At 45.0% G+C, this 20,433-nt stretch overlaps 1 protein-coding gene and 1 long non-coding RNA gene across 5 annotated transcripts in view; one reads left to right on the forward strand and one right to left on the reverse strand.

Annotated features, from left to right (window-relative positions):
• The window catches only part of LOC128349847 (claudin-34-like), a 113,620-nt gene extending 110,766 nt beyond the window's left edge, over positions 1–2,854 (reverse strand). For 3 of the 4 annotated variants that reach the window (XR_008319031.1, XR_008319030.1, XR_008319029.1), the window contains exon 1: positions 1,361–2,854. The gene's annotated coding sequence lies outside the window, so the exon portion shown is untranslated. The remainder of the gene's footprint in view (positions 1–1,360) is intronic. The other variant, XM_053306947.1, reaches the window with a different exon arrangement.
• Positions 2,855–3,158: 304 nt separating this feature from the next.
• LOC128349849 (uncharacterized) overlaps positions 3,159–20,433 on the forward strand; it is a 181,160-nt gene continuing 163,885 nt past the window's right edge. The window contains exon 1 of the long non-coding RNA XR_008319034.1: positions 3,159–3,280. This is a non-coding gene — a long non-coding RNA (uncharacterized LOC128349849). The remainder of the gene's footprint in view (positions 3,281–20,433) is intronic.

The raw sequence follows: 20,433 nt of genomic DNA on the forward strand, positions 1-20,433 counted from the left end.
ATTGTTTGGTGTGTTATAGCTTCATAGAGATTTATTATGAGAAAAAGTGAGTGGGGAGCGTGCCTAAATAATAAAAAACTAAATTGGAAAGGCAGCTGTTTCAAAAATTAAAAATAAATAAATAAATAAATAAATATTATTATTACCAAGACCTGGCAATGGCTTAAGAATGGTTACTTGAAGAAAGAAACTGAGGGTTTAATACTGGCTGCACAAGAACAGGCACTAAGAACAAATGCAATAAGAGCAAAAGTCGAAAAATCAACAACAAACAAGTGCCACCTTTGTAAAGAAGCAGATGAAACAGTGGACCACCTAATTAGCTGTTGTAAAAAGATCGCATAGACTGACTACAAACAAAGGCATGATAAGGTAGCAGGGATGATACACTGGAACATCTGCAAAAAATACAAGCTACCTGTAGCCAAATATTGGTGGGACCATAAAATTGAAAAAGTTGAAGAAAACGAAGATGAAAAAATATTATGGGACTTCCGACTACAAACAGAAAAAGATCTGCCACACAATAGACTAGATAGAACTGTAGTCGAGAAGAAAGAAAAACAAGTTAAAATAATCGACATAGCAATACCAGGGGATAGCACAATAGAAGAAAAAGAAATAGAAAAAATCACCAAATACAAAGATCTAGAAATTGAAATTGAAAGGCTGTGGCAGAAAAAGACCAAAATAATCCCAGTGGTAATTGGCGCCCTGGGTGCAATTCCAAAACAGCTTGAAAAGCACCTCAACACAATAGGGGCCACAGAAATCACCATCAGCCAATTACAAAAAGCAACTTTAGTGGGAACAGCCTATATCCTGTGACTATATCTATAATAATAATAGCAACAACAACGATAATAAAATTCAGCCATCCCAGATCCTTGGGAAGGACTCGATGTGTGGATAAAATAAACAAGTCAATAACACCTGTCTGAGTGTGATGATGATGATGATGATGATGATGATGATAATAATAATAATAGTAATAATAACAACAATTTATTATTATTATTATTATTATTATTATTATTATTATTAGCCGACTCGCACAGACCATTTGTGTGCTCTTTGTGGCCTGCTGCTCTGCCCCCCTCCTGCCCCACTCTCTCTTGCCCTCCCTCCCCCTGCCCTCTCTCTTTCCCCCTCCTGCCCCACTCTCTCTTGCCCCACTCCCCCTCCCTCCTTGCCCCCTCTCTTGTCCCCTCCCTCCTCCTGCCACAGCCAGGTCCTACTTACCGGGGCAGCGGTGGGCCAAGAAGGGTCCCACCACCACCATTCCTCCTCTTGGGTGGCAAACTGGGAAGTCCCGTCGCCCGTTTCCCTCCCACCCCGGCCTCCAACAGGCACCCATTACCTTTCGCCGCCCGTTATATTTCGTTCCTCTCCCCTCGCCTGGGCCTTGCCGTTCCACCGCTGCCTCCTGCTCCCGTTGGCTGCCACCGCCTCTTCCATACCCTGGCATGGCCAGGCCAGGCCGTCCAGCTGCCTCCGCATCCCGCCAGGTTGGGCCGCCGCCGTCACCACTTTCATTCCTGGAACAGCCTGGCCTGGCCAGGCCAGGCCAGGCTGTCCTGCCGCCTCCGCCTCCCAGCGGCCAGCTGAGGCCACCTCCTCTGGCCATTTTGCGGCCACAGCAGCCTCCATTTTTCCTTTCCCCTCAATTCTCGCTGGGCCAGAACTCTCACAATATGTCGCGAGAGTTCCGCCACCAAATTGAGGACACGCACCGGCTAAGAGAATTAATTATATAGGGGTTTTTTTTAAGGCCAATGACCCAGCAATAGGCAGGCCAGAGACCAGCCTGTTGCCTGGCTGCAGAAAATGTAGGGATAAATATAAATTCAACCTCAGGATGGCAGTCAGAAAAGTGGGTGGAAGGGGGGGATGTGCAAGAGGCCTCCGGCCAAAGCCTGCAACCTGACTGGCAGTGGGCTAGTATGAGAATAGGGCCCCACTCACTCGCTGCAGGAAATATTTTTTTTAAAGCCAGCCATGAAAAAAATTCTTGAAAAAAAATTAAAAATGTGGGGGGTGGGAGACGAAAAAAGCACAGGGCAGGAGACCAGGCCTCCACAGCCAGCAGGCAGGCAGCATAGCAGCTCTCTCCCATCTCTCAGCAGAGTGATTTTCCTAGGCCACATGGTGGCCTTTACATATAACTTGAATCACCATCCTTTCGGAGCACCCCCCTTGTCCCTCCCCCCTGGCCATTGGGGCGACAGTTATCCCTGAGTGGCTCAATTTTGAAGCAAACCAAAGGGCCAGACACATCTCGCCAATCAGGGCAACTTCAGCTCGGCCAATCACTGAAAGTGACATGTATCACAAAATGGCCACCACTTGAGAAAATGGAGGCTCGAGCCCTTCAGCCACATTCAAACCGATCCTGTTTGAACTGGGCTTGACTCAGTTTGTACAGGGATTAGCTCTATCTTTTTGATGCCTGGTCCAGTCTGAGCTGGAACCTTCAAACTAGGCCAGTTCAAATTCTGTTTCAAACTCAAGTCAATTTGCACATCCCTATCCCAAGGAGTTCATTCAGGCCCAAGCACTCACATTACTCTGAAGAGCCACTGTAAGTTGGAGTAGAACTTGCAAATAATAATTTTAATAACTTAACATTTCCATTGATTATTATCTGCCATGACCTATTTATGACAATACACCAAAGGACCTTTTCTTCTAGTATGTACTCATATTAAGTGATCAATTAAAAGATTAAACAAAATCATCCCAAAGTTTATGTGCCTGTGCAGTCCCAAATCGAAGGCATTGATGCACCTGCAAAGAGCAGAGCTGTTGTGAACCCATGGTGTGGGCTGATTGGCTGTTTCATTGGTGTGGCTACTGCAAGTGATGGATTTGATGAGGGTGGATGCATGGGCGGAACTACCATTAGACAAGGGGAGACAGTTGCCTGGGGGCCCCACTGCCTTGGGAGGCTCCCCAGAGACACCTCACATGACTCCCCATTGCCCCCTGCCCAGCCCCAAGGCCACTCAGCCACTTGCCCTGTTTGCCTTCTCTCCTGCTTGTCCTCCTGGCCAGCAATCGAAGCAGCAGGCAAGCTGCAAACTGAGAGCTCCTTTTCTCCCTGCCTCTCAGCTGTTCGGTGGGTGGGCGGGGCTTCCAGGGAGGCCTCAGTGAAGCCTGAACTGGAGTAGGCTTGCAGGAAGGCCCCAAGCAAGCAAGGAAGCAGGCAGGCAGGCAGGCAGGCAGAGTGGCCCCCACAGCTCTCTGCAGCAGACCCTCTGCCCAGCCCAGCATTTGCCAGGTAGAATATGAACTCCTTTTTGTGGTCAAATTCACCCACCCCCAGATATATAGGGATCTGCTTGCCATAGGGCTTTGATATGGGGGGTGGGGAGAGACTGAGAGATCTCTGAATATTTAATTTAAAACAGCTTGGAAAATTTGCTGGCTTAAAAAACTATCTAAAAAGTCCTATAAGTGGCTTGTTTCATGGCAGAAAATTATAAAAAACTTATGGAACAAACAATATATTCATTTATTCATTCATTCATTCATTTATAAATGCACTTATGTTCAAGTTGTTTTGCAACCCAGAAGGTCTGAGTGAGAACTGTGAAGCATGTCTTCTGCTTTTATTTTATTTTATTTTTCTTGTGTGTGAACTGCTCCCCAATAACTCGCAGGGACTTCAGGGTAAATCTGGCCAACATGTGAATGCAGCACCTCCATTCCAGAGGAGATGTGTGTTAAAGGGCTTTAATAATAAAAGCCTCCTGTGAAAAACCTTCTGCGATCAAACTTTAATGAATTTGTTCAGCATTCTGAGAAAACATACATAGGCTCACCCTGCATGGTTGAAAGTCTCCTTTGCTAATCTGCAGCGAGGGGCCCATTTTAATAATTCATCTTTCTAGTGTGTTCTAGGCATTAAAAGTAATACAAATGTATAGTACTCAATGTATATCACTATATATTGTGACGTGTGTGTGTGTATTCAGTGAAATGTATTTGCAGGCAGCATACTTATTTTGGAATATCAGACTTAAATCCTTGGGGGCCTGGGGTGTGCGGAGGCCCTGGACTTTGGGGGGGGGCCCCATTTTAAAATCTTGTCTCTGGGCCCACTCCAACCTTGCTACGCCCTTAGGTGGATGTGAACTCCAGCCCACCCAACCACCCATGTTTAGTTCTAACTTCAGGTGAGTTTATTATTTGTATAACGTTCTCAATGTGAAAGCGGTGCTTTACATAGTACAAGAGGATACGTCCCTGTACAAGAGGATAAGGGCCTTATATTCTGAAACGTGACACAGGGGAGATGACAGAGGAAGGAGAGGGTGAGATAAATGGGAAACGTGCCTGTTTTAGTTCTAAGTACTTAGTCACAATAGTGGATAGGTATTCAGGAGTAGCTTCAGAGGCTTCACAGAAAAGATGAGAGAGGTGGTATCATGCAGGCATTCTTGGAGAGTTTTCCAGGCATAAGGTGTCCTGGTCTTGATGCACCTCAGGCTAGATGTCTATCCTGTCAGCTAGGAATGTGCGAAACATTTCGGATACAAAATGTTTTGTACCCAAAACAGCCCGTTTTGGGTGTTTTGTAGACAAAACACCAATTTTCCAGATCCAAAAGTTTAGTATACAAAACAAAACATCCCTGTTTCAGCTACAAAACGTTTTGTTGTTTCGGACCTCCATTTTGTGGTGATCTCTGAGTCAGTCTCCATTTTGTGTTTGACATCTCTTTGAATTTCCCGCCCTTCCAGCCTTCTGATCAGTGACCTAAATCATGGCCTGACCTGCTGACAATTCCCTCCTTGTTCCCCATTGGCTCTTTTGCTTCTTCCCACTCTTTACTGACCCCCACATTGGCCAGGGGAAGGGTTGAAGAAGGGGCAAGGGTGGGGGAGAGTTCAAGGAGGGGTTTTCAATTCATTCAGCAAGTTAGTAGTTGCCATCCTGCCTTTCTGCCGGGAGAGAGAGAGAGAGAACTAGTTTGCAGCATTGCATGCCTCAAGTTGCCATGATGCCATGCCATTGCCTATGCCTGCCTTGTTGCCAGCCTGAGCCCAGCCTGCCAGCCTGCTATGGCTACTGCATGCCAGCCTGGGAATCGATTCAGGGGCAGCAGAGTGGGTTGGGTGGTAGTGCCACAGTGGGTGCCTACCAGGCTGCCACAACCCAGATTCCAAAGGAATTGGGCAAAGGGCTGATTATTTGTGATTTCCTGATGTTTCCGTGTCTTTAAGATTTTTCCCCATAGGGAATAATGGAAGTTTCAGCAGTCTTATAACTCCACTATTGGGTTGGGGGTTTTGGGGGGGGGGTTGGCCATAGGGAGTAACGGGGATTTGAAATGGCCCCATTATTCGTCTTTGGCAGCACCTAAGTACTAAGGATGTGCAATGTCAATGTCAAGCCTGCTTGACATCAAACCAGTTCAGTTTGATGGCTTGGGGTCTAGCCAAACCACCCCGCCAAACCACCCCGGGTCAGCTTAACCCCGGACCAATCCCCCTCACCCATTCAGGGGGGGTTCATGAGCGTTCGTTTTTTTGCGGGGGGAGTACTTAGTACTTAAGTATTGATTTTGTTAAAAAACCATTCACGAACCCCCCCTCAAAGCAAATGGGGGGGTGTTCAATGGGGACAAAACTGAACTGGCCTGGTCTGTTTCAGACTCGAACCGAATCAGGTCAGCTGGTTTTGTGCACACCCCTTCTAAGTACTCCAGGGTTGGTGAGGGGGGTATATCCCATGGGTACCACCTGCCACCCAACACACAAGGCAGTGGGGCACTTGGGGATGATTTTAAAGGATTTTTAACAAGTGATTTTGTATTTTTGTATAATGGGGATATGAAGCAGCCCCATTGTTCCCCATGGGTAGTGCCTAGGTACTCCAGAGCAGGAATGAGGGTAGGGTAGTATGGGTGCCAACTACCACCCAAGCTACAAGGCAGTGGAGTACTCAAGTAGTTTGGGGGGGGGATTTATGTGTTTTAGATTATCATGTGTTAAATAACTTTTTCTCATAATGAATCCCTATGTAGAAGTAATGTAACATCCAAGAGTTTAAACACATTAGATTCTCAGATGTTTCTTTGCTGCTTCATAGGGATTCATTATGAGAAAAAGTTAGTTAACACCAGAGATTCTAAAATTCTTTTTTTTTTAAATTAAAAATAAATAAATCAGGGTGACCTCACTGACTTTCAGCTTGGGTAGTAGTTGGCATACATGGCACTCTACCCCCTCCCACTTGCTTTTGAGAATCTAGGCTCTACCCACGGGAAATAACAGGCCCTCTTTGAATCCCCATCATTCCCTATGGCAGAAAAATACAATATCACTTAAAACCTTTTTTTAAAAATCCTTAAAATATCAACCATTTGTCTGATTGCTTTGCAGTTTGGATGGTAGTCAGCACCAATGGCACCCTGCCACCCAACCCACCTCCCTGCCCCCTAGCCCATTAAAAACCAAATTTGAATCAATTCAAATTTGAATCGAATTCAAATAATATCTACTCTGATTCGAGGACAGCAGATTCGAGGGCAGAGCCGAACTAAATCACAAAAATCACTTCGTGCACACCCCTCGCGTATTATCCTACGTTGGAATGTGGATTTTCTATAAAGTTCACCACACAGTTAAAAACGTAAAACTACTTCCTCTGTGCCATGTGAAGCAATACTAGGGCCTTCCTTGCCACAGAGGCCTTCCTTTACCCACCTCTAGATATATGAGGGCCTACATGTGGACTCAGCAAAAGGTAGTTGTTGCTAAGGGTCAGTTTATAGATACTAATGCTGTCCTCATGGTCAGCCCTACCCAGGCCTACACAGCCATACCTGGGTAGGGCTGCTCATGAGAAGTGCTGGGATCGAGGCCGATCTTGGCGCTGCCCTGATGTGGTGCCCAGGGTTCTCCCCCCGCCCCCCAGGCTTTTACTGAGGTAAGAGGGCATGTGTGTACCCCCTTATTTCAGCCCCCACACACGTTTCTGGTCAGGCTGCCTGCCTGAGTCTGCCTAGAGGGCCCATCTCATGGGGAAATCACTCAATTCCCCAGGCTCCTCACACAGTGCATTGTGGGATTTCTGGAGGCCAGGCTGCATTTCCCCAGCCTCCAGACTGCCGCACGGCTCATGGCAGCACTGGTTGTGTGGGCATGCGAGCTGTGCAGCATCAAAACAACACTGGGTAGGTGCTCTTCTGCCTTCCACTCTCCCACCCTCTAAATAATAAATAATAAATTATGCAGACTATTTTCAACAACGATGAAGTGTAGAAAATCTTTCGAGAAATATCACACATGCACGCACACACATACATATTAATCCTGTGTTGCTAATATCCTCAAGTCACTGAAATCAACCAGATTATACTGAATACTTAGGCACTATTAGACTATATAAATAGAGTACTATCATCATCATATTAAAGAGAAAGAGCACATGTTCTTCTGCCTTTTCAAGAAAAGAAAAAATTATACTTGTAATGGGTTTTAACACTACAAATGCATTTCCCAAATGAACCAGCAGATGGCAGTCAGTATTCATTAATGAGGAATGTAGTTCTTTAAAGAAGGGAGCTGTTTCATTTCTTTAAAGCTTAGTTGAAAAAAGAAAGTTAAATGCAAGCATACACACCACTAGAAATGTCAGTGAATTTCTCCAAGGACAGATTCAGACAACAGTTTCGGGGTTTAAAAAATAATTTTAAAAAATGAACAAGTAACCAAACTCTTTACATTCCTAAAGTTCTTTGCCATTCAGAGAAATGCAATGTCCTTATACATGTTTTCTTGTCAAGTCTTTAGTAGCATTTTAATTCATGTTCTGGTTTTGGTTTTTTTAACCCCCAGAATACTACCACCAAGATCCATTGGAAGCTTAATGTGTATTGCAATTGTACTGGAGGTAATGGGAGTGTTCAAAAATATCTAACCGTGACCTAAAGGGCTATTGGCAAGAGAAGCTTGGAGTGGCTACAAAATCTGCAACAAAGCTCTTGCAGAAGGGAAGTGCTGTGTTTCTGGGCTGGAAAAGCTTTTCCAAAACATAACTAGACTGGATTACATGGGCTTTTCACTTTTAGCAAGTTTTAAAAATAAATTCTTCAGAAATCAATGTGATTGGTATCAGATTGTCAATGTGATTGGTATCAGAAGAAGGTTGATGAGAAGTGTGTTTTGGGTGAGGAAGGCTCAAAATGTTATGTGCATTTTTTCCTGGCTCTGGGTGAGAGATTGGATCATTTCTGAGCTAATTTCAGGCAGGCATGGGAGAGCTCACACGTCTCTGGTACAAACACAGTAGGCAAAATCAAAATAATTATGATTTCAGCCTGATCTATTCCCTGAATGGAAAGGGAGCTACTGAGATGACCTTCCTACACCTTTAAATAATATTTGAAGGAAAGAAATCACACGCATGAGCAGTAAAGCTTTATGGCAGAATGTATCCATTACAGTGACAACAGTACATTGCAGATGGATTATATATGCAGGATGCTTTCAAAGAGGACTGAGCTGTTCCTTCATCATCTAAGGGACAACAAGTATGGTGTTAGCCTAAGAACAAGTTGGAAAGAGACATACAGCTAAAGAGAAGTATTATGTTTGAGCGTACATCTTTTGGATACTTTGACCGGGATGTATCCTGTGAGTTTCTGTAGCTCTATAAATTAAGTACTTGTTAATCAAAGGACTTTCTCAGATTATACATTGCTTCCACAACATATTGAGCCTGTTCTCACAGTCGTAGATTCCTGGGTAGGAGAGGGTTTATCCAGAAACCTGGTGGCACAGTGGTAAAACTGCCACCCTGTAACCAGAAGGTTACAAGTTCGATCCTGACCAGGGGCTCAAGGTTGACTCAGCCTTCCATCCTTCCGAGGTCGGTAAAATGAGTACCCAGAATGTTGGGGGCAATATGCTAAGTCATTGTAAACCGCTTAGAGAGCTCCGGCTATAGAGCGGTATATAAATGTAAGTGCTATCTGGGGCAGCAGGTTCTCTAATTTACTGTGTGTAGGGTTTGTCCAGGATACATTCCTGAGTTATTCATTCCTGAGTTATTCAACCATAATAATCTGGCAGTTGAAATATGGTTTCCTTTTATTCGTGATATGCAGGTGATGGTTCCCAGACAATTGGGAGTACAGAAACCCCAACATTTTGGATTGATATTAGTTATTCTTGTGTGTACTATTTCATTTCATACATTGCTAAGATACATTTACATGTGAGGTTACAGGTAAGGATGAGGGGCAAGGGTTTCAGGAGGCCAATTTTCTTTATAAATATCTCATGTGGGGTGTTAATTATGTTTCAGTATAGCCTGATCCAGACATTATGCTATGGGAATGTACAGATGTCTGTACACTCATGCATGTGTTTGTGTAGATGTGTTCATTTTAAAAGTGAACCTGGGTACAGGCAGAGGTGCTCTTACCCCTGGACTTTGGGGATGAAGTCCAGGGCCTCCACAGCCCCTGAGGCCTCCCAAATCTTCTTTACTCTGCCCTGGGTGGTGTGGTCACCTGGCAGAACATGATTTGCAGGAGAGAGGGGCCTCCAAAGGCATTAAGGTCCAGGCTCCAAAATTACCTAGATGCATCTCGGGGTACAGGCCTTGCAAATGCATGATATATACATATAGGAAGTGTACAGTGCAGTACCAGTTTATGCTCTACACTCATTGTACGAGTGTTGAACATAACATGGGCCTAATGTTAGAGGTTTATTACCAAACTGGCCTGCAGAGAAGTTTAGCAAATAAGTCTGGGTTTTTGTTTTTGTTTTTGTCATTTTCATTTCCCCCCTCATAAATACTAGCTCCTCCACTTCTTACCTTTTTCTAAGCTTTGGATAAACCTTGCCCTAGTCCTTCATAGCGCCTCTTCTTTTCCTTTCCATCTTGACCAAAGGCACATTTTTTAAAAAGGGGTAACTGATTTTTAGTAGGAACCTAGGGACAAATCCATGAAAACGTAAGAAGATCCCAGCTGTATCATACCATGCTAGGTCCATTCTGCTTTCCACAGTGGTCAAACATGCCCTGTTTGGTAGCCCACGAGTGGGGGGTGCAAAGGCAACAGCCTCCCCCATTTCACGTCCCCAGCATCTGCTATTCAAGACGTTCTATTTGGTCCTCATGATTAATGGCCATTGTGGGACCTCTCCTGCTCCATGAATGGATCTAATCACTTTCAAGGCCATCTAAGCAGGTGGCCATCACATCTTGTGGCAGTGAGTTCTACAACTTAATGACACATTGTGTAGAAAGGGCTTTCTTTTTGTTTACGCTTAACAGAGGTGTGACCTCAGTGCCAAGTGGCAGAGGAATTGGCCAGCCAGGGACTTCAACACAAGATTGGGGGGGTGGGGAATGTTTGGGAAATATTTGGGGAACAGGCAGGGTGGACAAGGGTAGATTCCCCTGCTGCTTTGACACTTTGAACTGCATCCCTGAAACAGAGTCAGTGTGGCCAGTAACTGATCTTGTGGCCTCACAATTGGCCATGGAATTCTGAAATCTTGATTCCCTTTGGAAACCCATGAGGATCCTGCAGGAGGCTCACTTGGCAGGAAAGATTGTTTAAGAGAGGCTGTCTTGAGCATAGGCTATCTTGGCCTTCACAATCAGGAACTACAGGTAAAATCTGGCGGGGGGGGGGGAACCAAACCTGATGGTTAGTTTTTAAGAAGTCCTTCTGTTGTAGAGAAATATTGAGCCCAGCCTTCTGTGTTCACATGTCTTTGCTCTGTGTGAACTTTGGTGGCCACAATTTCACTCTCAATAACAACAACATGCAGCTTCTCCTCAAAATGCAGTCTTCAACGGTTGTGTCCTGGGATAATTTCCACTGAAATTTACTTATTTTCAGATCAGTAGCAGCTGGCAAGCCCAGTGCAGAAAATCTCTCCTAGCAGGTACACTCAGGGCCACGGGATTTTCTGAAGTCTCTGCTGAGCTGAGCTCTTTCCCACTTAAAGATAAAGTGTTCATGGCAGGAGGCTCCCAGAAAGCGTGTGTGACCCAATACTTATGCCTAGGAAGACTGATAGGCCCACGAATATGTCTCTTTCCTGATATGGAGCTTAAGGCAGGAAGGTGGATGGCCAACTTCTCCCAAGGCAAGGAGGACAGGCCTCAAGTAACCATGTGAACAGGAGAAGACTGCTCTGGACAGGCAACTTGCTTTCCGGCCAGCTGCTGAAAAAGATGGGGGGAGCTATAGTTTCCTTTTCTTTGTGAATCTGGCAAGCGTGAAAATGTCAGAATTTTACTTCAGAGGATCTGCTTCTGATGGAAGAGGACAGGGTGGAGATGCAGAATAGGAAGGTGGGGTTAGGGCAACCCTCAGGGGTGGTGGGTGGCAGCAATTAAAAATGAGACTAGGGTGGAAGTTTTAAACTCATATGGATCACCTATCGGGGCCTCAAGGGCCTCCCCTGTCATTTTTTTCACCAGTATAGTCAACTCTACTTTTAATATACACCTGAGTTTGCTAAGAAGCAGAGTGTGAGCAGCTCTAGAAGGATCTCTCCAAATTTAGGACTCCAGAATGGCAGGTGAGCTATTGTATGAGTAAATGCAGAGAAGCGCACACATGTATGCAGGATTCCTCACTCGCTGCTGGCATGCTGACTTGCTTGGATTCGCCATCATCTGATGATGTCAATTAGCTCCAATAGCATATTTTGATGATGCACTCAAATTTACCTAAATGACTTATTGGAAAGCTCTTCAAGAGGATCTCGTCTATTTCCATAATCACAGCAACAAAAGACTGTCACAAGGAAGTCACATCCAATACCTGTTTCAGACACGATATTAATGCAGACTTCAGGCACTTGGTCCTTATGGGTTTGTTTGTTTGTTTGTTTGTTTATTCAAAAATATATATATATACCCTGCCTCTCCAGTACACTCCTGCTCAGGGTGGCTCACAGTATTAATAAAGTAGATACAATGAAAAATAACAGATTAATAGTTAAACAAGTTAAAAGAACAGGCTAAAACCACTTTTAAAGTTACAATTTTTTTTTAAAAGTTTCAAATTAAAAGTTATTAATGAAAAGCTAAAAACAGAACTATAAAAACTAAAGAAACTACTAGATATAAGCAGCAGATAAGCCTCTTTAGGAAGATGTGTTTTAATGGTTTTGAGCTCTGATCCCATCTTCCTTCTTTTATGGGTGTGCAGGTAGCTTCTCAGCCAGGCACTGTCTAGACTGAGATCTGCTCCGTTCCAGGAAGGTCGTGGCCCCAAGTGTAGCGGTGACTCATTGGGGGTGGGAGGGGTGGGAATGAGCAGCCCTGCAGCTTGTTCACCCTCGTCTCTCCCACCCTGGCTGCTCACTCTCCCTCGCCTTGCTACCACATCAACCCCAGGCACGTGGGCTGGTCATTTGCGCAGTTTGCCAACCCAGAGAAAACTGGTGGGTTAGAATCCCCATTCAACCATGAAACTCACTGGGTGACTCTGGGCCAACCATGTACAGTATCTCTCAGCCTAACCTACCTCACAGAGTTGTTGTGAGGATAAAAAATAAGCATGTACACCACTCTGAGCTCCTTGGAGGAAGAGCGGGATACAAATGTAATTAAATAAATAAATAATGACTAAAACTTAGGCTTAATTAGTTTGTCTTAAGTACCACTGTAGTTCACGAGGAAGAGAAACACAGATAGACTTTTGGAGGCTTTAAAGATCACTGGACAAGCCAGGACATTCCCTCCCCACACACACTAAACTTTTTGTGTGTGGGGGGGGGAGGAAATCTGTGCAATCTCAGAACTTACCTAACCACATACTGAAAAGGCTTCTTCACTCAGTAATTTAACATCATTTTCTTGTAGCCACTCCAAGCTTCCATTGCTGTTCACGCTTTAGGTTATAGTCAAATATTTCTGAACCCCCTTAATACTTCCTTCACGATCCACTGGCAGTTTAATGCATTGAGCAGTTTAATCCTCTGGCAGTTTATTGCATTGAGCTCCCAAAGGCAGAAAAGAGGAAGATTTTCTCTCTCTCGAAATCTCAGTGCCAGTTTTCAGACTTTATGCCTGTCAGTAACTTCATCTTGCCACCTTCTAGCTAAGGGCTAGTCAGCTCCTGAAGCAAGTAGCACAGTGAAGTGAAATTGGAATTAAGCACACTGCTAAAATTCCTGTGGACACGAGCATTCTGAGATCAGAAATGTCTGGGTTTTTTCAGGCTGTCATGCCCTTCTGGCTACTTGCAACTCATCTTGCAAGTGTTTTTACACCTCTGTCATAGCACGTTACTCATCACAGCTGGCTCCAGGTTTTTTTTCACCTCAGGCAAGACAGCTTCAGCGAGACGCCCTCCCCAAGCACTCCCTATACACATATACAGCCATTTAGGGCTCTGTATGTGCATTTATAAACACACATGACAGGCTTCCTCTCTTCCACCTCCTTTCCTCCCTTTGCCACTCTGTGTAAGGCACCTCCTTCGGTGGGGCAAGAGAGGGATGCAGCAGTCAGGTCAGAAGGAGGAGGTGGGTGGGAAGCCATGATTGTGAGGCAAGGCTGGAGGTGATTGTCTAACTGGTGATATGGGCACCATCGCACACTGCTGTCAGAACCAGCATGGCCAGGAATGATTACAATTGCCATGGTGATGAGGGACACACTCCGCTGTCCTGTGAGACTTGAGTGCCCTGCAGTAAACCGCCCTGAGCCTTTTGGAAGGGCGGTATAAAAGTTATAATAATAATAATAATAATAATAATAATAATAATAATAATAATTTTGGTAGGGAACATGAGACTGTGGAGCTGGCCCTCAAGAAGAAGGGGTGGACAGGGACTTGGCTTAACACCAGGCAGACAGCTTGAGTCCAGATAGGAAAGATGTGTTGGTGTGCATATCAACCCTTTCCCATCTAACCGTATCCATTGCCAGGCTTTGCAAGGAGCACAGCCAGCATCCCTTTCTTCCCCCACACCCACTCCCTCAAGGTTGGGGTTCCTAGTACTAGGCAGATGCTGTTGCACCTGCAACCCATAGCCCCATAGCAGTGGTTGGAGGTGCCTAAAGAGAGCACAAGAGTGGGAGAATGAGTGAAATTCATCATAGATTCATCACAACCTTTCTTCCACCACTGCTCTAGCTATTGTCTTCTTTCATTTCTCCCACCTGCATGAGCTCTACCAAGATCTTATCTATCATAAGCCAGGAGTTGCATGAGCTCTACCAAGAGAGAAAAGGCACATTGTCGTGATTGTGTCAAGTGCCCTGGTCATCTCTTCATTCTGGATCAACCAGGGCTTCTCCAGAACTTCTGATCATGCTGGCAGGAAACTCCCAAAATATATTAAAGTGACCATTTGTACTCATCACTGTCTGCAAGTAGATCATTTTAACTGGCTCTTCACTAGCAGAGTTGAGTAATTATCAGTATTTTAAATATATACACACACATGCCCTTTATTGTATTGTATTGTTTCAACCTAGAGCTGCTTCAAAATCTCCCACATTTCATATCCCTTTTGCATCAAACCTGGACGTCAGTTATGTTCCCATAATACAGGCCAATGTGGAACACCTTCTTCCTGGCACAGTGGGTGGTAATGAAATCAGCTCCAGGTATTTCTGGATGAAACAGATTATCTAAATATATAGTACTGGTGTTCATCCTCTATGTGGTTGCACATATTCATAACCTGAGGATTAGTTCTGAACAGCAGGATGGGAAGTTGGAGCGTGGAGGAGGCAGGAAGAGGGGAGGAGTTGCTACTGGTATCCCATACATTGTAAGACGCTGACCATGGAGTTCCTCTGTTTACTGTGGGTGAACTTCATGTTCATTTGAAGTGAACCATCTAAACCACTTTGTAGGAGATGACTGGTGGACATTAATTAAACTCGGGGTCCCTGCTATGAAAATAACAGGATCACAGAACTCATAGCTGACATGAACAATTTGCCTTTTGTTTCCTGTCACAGTTAGTCTCTGCATTTCCTTGCAATCATTTTCTTTCCTCTCTGAGAAGTTCACTCTATCTCAAATTTAAATTGCAATAACTATTGCTTATTCTTTAAAAATAGAAAGGCATCTCCAGAAGCCTTTGATGAGGTAACATTAATAATTCATGCCACGGAGTTTTTGAAAACACTGCAGTGCAAAAGCATGTAGAAGTTAATTGAATGCAAACACACACCCCACAAAATAAGATATGGAAAGAAATCTCACTGGGGGGGGGGGAGGATTCCACAATGCGGTTATGAGGAAAAAAGTAAAACAGGAGAATTGGTAAGTCAGTTCTTGTAAAAGCACACCACGGTATGATACAGTCTTTGAGGTGAACATTCCGCACACTCCCCACTGAGGAGGGTGCTCAGTTTGCACAATATTTCATTCTCCAAAAAAAAAAAAAAGGTGGGGGAAGAGATTGTGCAACTGGGCACTCATGTAGAATGCACTTGTCACATGCAACATTATTTGTATGGTGGAGATGAGGGGGACACACTTGCTCTTTCAATGTGCAAAGACACTCTCACCAGCCCCTGAAAACATCTGAATCACACCTTTTTTAAAAGATAAGACACAACAGTACACACACAACAGTATACAGACACAATAGTATAAGCTATTTTGGGAAGGAAGGAATACACCACACACACACACACACACACACACACACACCAGCCATAGAGCAACCCAAATCAAAAGCATTAAAACAGAACAGCCATGAACTGCAGACAAGGCCTCCAAACAGCATCACCACTCATTCACAAAAATCCTTATAAGGTTTTAAAACCTTATAAGCCTGACTTAAAAGCCTTGTGAGCCTGTCAAAACTCAAGGTTGGGACTGGGAGATTAGTGATAAAAATATATAGATGTTGAAAATAAACAATATGTTTGTGAAACTTTGATATGTTTTAAAATCTGTATTTACTTATTACACCACCACCACCAAATCTATCTATCTATAAATAGAGATAGAGATAGAGATATATAAAGCGCTAAGGCGATGTGGTGCACTCACATGCGTGGCACGCTGGAGCTGGCTGGAGCGCAGAGCTGCCCGAGTGTTGAGCCTAGTCAGAGATGGTGGTGGTGGCGACGCCTCCGCCACTGCTGCTCCAGATGGGTGGAGCTGGAGCTCCAGTTGCGAGCTGCTCCGGACCTGCAAGGAGAAGGAGGGAGGGGGAGGAGAAGGAGCAGAGGAATCTGGGGTGGGGAGCTTTCTGGATTAAGGGGGTGGGGGGGCAAGGGGAACAATACAGTACTAGCACGTAGATGGTCTGCACCGATCAAGCTAGTTAAATCCTAATTTGGGTTTCCTCTAACACTAACTTTGGTATTGCGCCCAAATAGTAGCATGGGGAGAAGTAAATAGACACAGTTGAAACAGTTTTAAAGTCCCAAACCAAAGAAAATAACTGTATTCTTGTACAATAACTTCAGGGGTTTCTTATTCACTGTAATGTAGGTTCAAATGCATAATGGTTTCTGAGACAAAATAACATCCGGGCCAGCCGGTTCCATGCACACCCCTACCCGCCGTTTCAATTAGAAGCCATAAATCACATCACAGACATTCATCCAACTGTGGACCAGCAACCTCCGGTTTCAATAGAGGGGAACCCCTTCCTCTTCCTGGTCCACTGATGCTACATCCCAGCAAGCTCTCTAGCACTTGTGTCACCAGACTGTAGGCAAGGCTTCAGCACATCACCAAATGGCTGTCATTGGCCATGATATTAAAAGCGGCATGCCAAGGGTGATCGTGCTTTTCTGAACGGTCCACCTGCCTTCAGCATGGAAAGGGCATTTAAATCTCCTGAGATGCCATAGCGTGCCAGCGCTTCTTCTGACAGCAATTGCGCCACCACCCTCCTAAGAGCCCCACAACAGAACTGCCCCACACAAGCACAATTTATGGGGAAGATTGGGGGGGGGGCACTATTTTCCTGTCACTCAGGAAAGGGAAGGGAATATGATGACTTCCTAGGAGGAAAAATGTATATGAGGGAGGAGAAATGATCCTGGGAGTTTGCCTCACTGTGACCTAGGATGCTCTTGCATCATGCTGCTTGGTGCTTGCACCTCAGCAAAGCAGCCCATGCAGACTGAACCACATTCCTGGTCTCCTGGCAGCTTGCTGCTAGCGGACTACTACATGTGGCCCCCACTCTCTCTGGTTAATGATATAGCTTTTGCACGTCAACTCCCTCCTCCCGTGGAAAGTCTTGCTTGGACCCAAAAGAGATTTTGAAGCGCCATGTGAAAGAGATTAGCCACATGTGCAGACAGGCAAAACATTGGGTGCAGGGACAGATCTTCAAAATTCCCAGGTTCGGGCTGAGGTTGCAGTGTATGCAGATCTGCTGCAGCATCTGCCATCCAGCCCCCATGGCCTGACACTTTTGTGAGAGTGGTCCATGGGAGAAGAGGATGTCATCACACATTATGTCTCAGTCTCTGGGTCATCTAGGAGAGACCATATTACTCCTGTGTTGAAGGAACAACACTGGTTGCCGGTACATTTCCGGTGAAAATACAAGGTGCTGGTTATAACCTTTAAAGCCCTAAACAGCTAAGGCCCTGGGTATTTAAGATAATGTCTTCTTCACCATGAGCCCCACCGCCTGTTAAGATCATCTGGAGATGTTAATTAGATTCATGGTTTTAAATTTTTAATATTGGTTTTAAATGGTTTTAATGTTTAAGTGATTTTAATTGTCCAATTGATTTAGTTTTGATTTTAATTGTTAATTGTAATTGTTTTTATTTTGGTGTAAAGTGCCCTGAGCCATTTTTGGGAGGATGGTATATAAATTGAATTAATAATGATAATAACAATAATGATTATGATTATTATCATTATCATTTAAAACCAATATTAAAAATTTAAAACCATGAATCCAATCAAATTAGATCTAGATCTTAAATTAGATAAATTAGATAATTAAAATCCTGGGTGAATAAATGTGTCTCCAGTGCCTTTCTAAAGGTTGCCAGAGATGGGGAGGCTCTTATCTCAACAGGAAGCACATTCCAAAGTCTAGGAGGAGCAGCAGAGAAGGCCCTTTCCCAAGCAGCTGCCAAACAAGTTGGTGGCAACCGCAAACATCTCCAGATGATCTTAACAGGTTGTGAGGCTCATGGTGAATAATGATAATAATAATTATTATTAGCACTTAAGCTTGACATCTCTGTCCCCACAGACAGTTCTTCTCAGAAGTTGTGATGGAGTCTCCCCATGGCCTTACACTCTCATGAGTGAGTGCTCCACTTCAGATCAGCATCCATCATGATCACAGAGAAGGAATCTTCCTTCTCATTGTTGGCAATGCTGTTCCTGCTAGGGATGTGTAGAACCGGTCCGGTGGTCCACGGTCTGACGGTTCTATCTGGGGGTTTGTGGGTTTGTGATCGAACCGAACCCCCCCTCCCCCGTTCCACCCAGACCAGAAACGAACCGCCGGTCCAGTCCAGCAGGTCCATGAACTTTTTAAAAAAACAACAACATTTAAATTAAGAGTAACTACCTTTCGCCCCTTCAGGCTATTTGCTGTAGCTGTGGGTGGGTGGGGGTCCGCAAGGGTTCCCTCTCCCCCCGCCAGCCACCCTCATCACTGACACGGCCAGATAAATGTAGTCTTTTTGGCTCTTTCAGGCCTCCATAAAGGTGAGTGGTGGCCATTTTGGCCACCATTGTGCATGTGCAAATGCCCTCTGTGAGGCCTGGCATGGCCTACAGCCTCACAGAGGGCATTTGCGCATGCGTAGTGGCGGTCAAAATGGCCACTGCTCACCTTTACTGAGGCCCGAAAGGGCAAAAAAGACTACATTTACCTGGCCGTGTCAGTGATGAGGGTGGCTGGCGGGGGGAGAGGGAACCTTTAGTAAAGGTTTTTGTCTGGTATTTATTGCCTGAAGGTTAAGTGTGTACAATATATATTATAAAATGCTTGAGAAAATGCTTCTGGCTGTTTAGACAAAACGATCGCCACTTGAAAATGTGCCTTAGAGCATGTTTTACAAGTTCACCACACACTAAAGTTTAATGAATTTGTTGAAGAGGATTGAAATTGGAGTTTAGTGGATTAGTTTAACTGGTTAACTAAACAGCACTGCCTGTTTGACAGATTTTTTTCTTCCATTTCCTCTGTGAAAATCAGCAAATATTTATTCTACTTGGCTAATTGTGTGAATTCACATGCATTTAATTATACATTTAAAACCATCTTAGAAGACCTGTATGCTGAGTGCTTTATATCAGGATTTTGTTTTGTTTTTTCCCTGGCTAACAGCTAAACGGTTGGTCTTGATGTGACTGAGCTAATGGTATTCTATTTAATTTAAGTACCTTTCAAAGACAGCCTTAAAAATGCTTAGATCCACAGTAAGTGAGAATCAGGCTGTCACCTGTGATATGTTTTGTCATCATGTATTCTCATCCATTCTAATTGCCTGGAGAAACTGAATGTAATGATCTCAAAAGTGCTGATGGATGCAGAATTGAGATCAGGCAGATCCTACTTGTAGCATCGTTTTGCTGTATTGTTCCAAACATCCATTTCTCATAATCAGCTGTTACTTTGCTAAAATCTCTTTTTCTGGTGATCCTGGCCCGTTCCTTGGACACTGTCATTTTACCAGAACAAAGTGTACCACTGATCTTTATCATTAAGAGGCTATTCACATGGGCATGCAAAACTGGACTAAGGGAGCCCAACCTGGTTTTGCACGCTCATGTGAACCGCTGGGATTGGCCCAATCCCTGTGGCACCATGGTGGCAAACCCATCTATGAAGCCTCCCTTCTAAATGAGGTTAGGAAAGTGAGGGCTCTCCTAACCCCATTTTTCCAATTGTGTGTCAGCAGTGGCTGCATGCAGCCATGGCTGGCAGACTCGGGGAGGGGAGGGAGGATCCCCATAATGCACCACACAATTGCACGGTGCATTATTGGAGCTCCAGTGGTAGGGCGATGTGTGGCAATGCGTCCTAGCACCCTGACCCTTGGAGCTACTGGCAGGAGCTGGTGCTTGTCTGGGCGGGTGATCCGCCCACCCTGGGAAGGTGACATGATCTTCTGCTGGGAAGTAAGCACTTTAGGGTTTCCTCCCTGAAAACCCAGTAGCCTTTTCTCACTGCTCATAAGAAAGGGCTCTATAAGTGCCACAAAGTGACTTCACAATGCAATCCTAGGAGGTGTCCACACTTACGCTCTTAGCTCTCTATTTATTATACAACTAGCTGACCCGTGCAGCCGCCGCCGCCTCGCCTCCGCGGCCGGGCCCGGCCAGTCCCGCCGCCTCACCTCCGCGGCCCGGCCAGTCCCGCCGCCTCGCTTCCGCGGCCGGGCCCGGCCAGGCCAGGCTACCTCTCTCTCTCCTCCCACCCCCCGTCTCCGGCGGGGCAGAGTGCGGCCGCCACCGCCAGCGGGCCTGGCCGG

The sequence above is a fragment of the Hemicordylus capensis genome, chromosome 3, assembly GCF_027244095.1.
Source record: "Hemicordylus capensis ecotype Gifberg chromosome 3, rHemCap1.1.pri, whole genome shotgun sequence".
Taxonomy (NCBI): Eukaryota; Metazoa; Chordata; class Lepidosauria; order Squamata; family Cordylidae; genus Hemicordylus; species Hemicordylus capensis.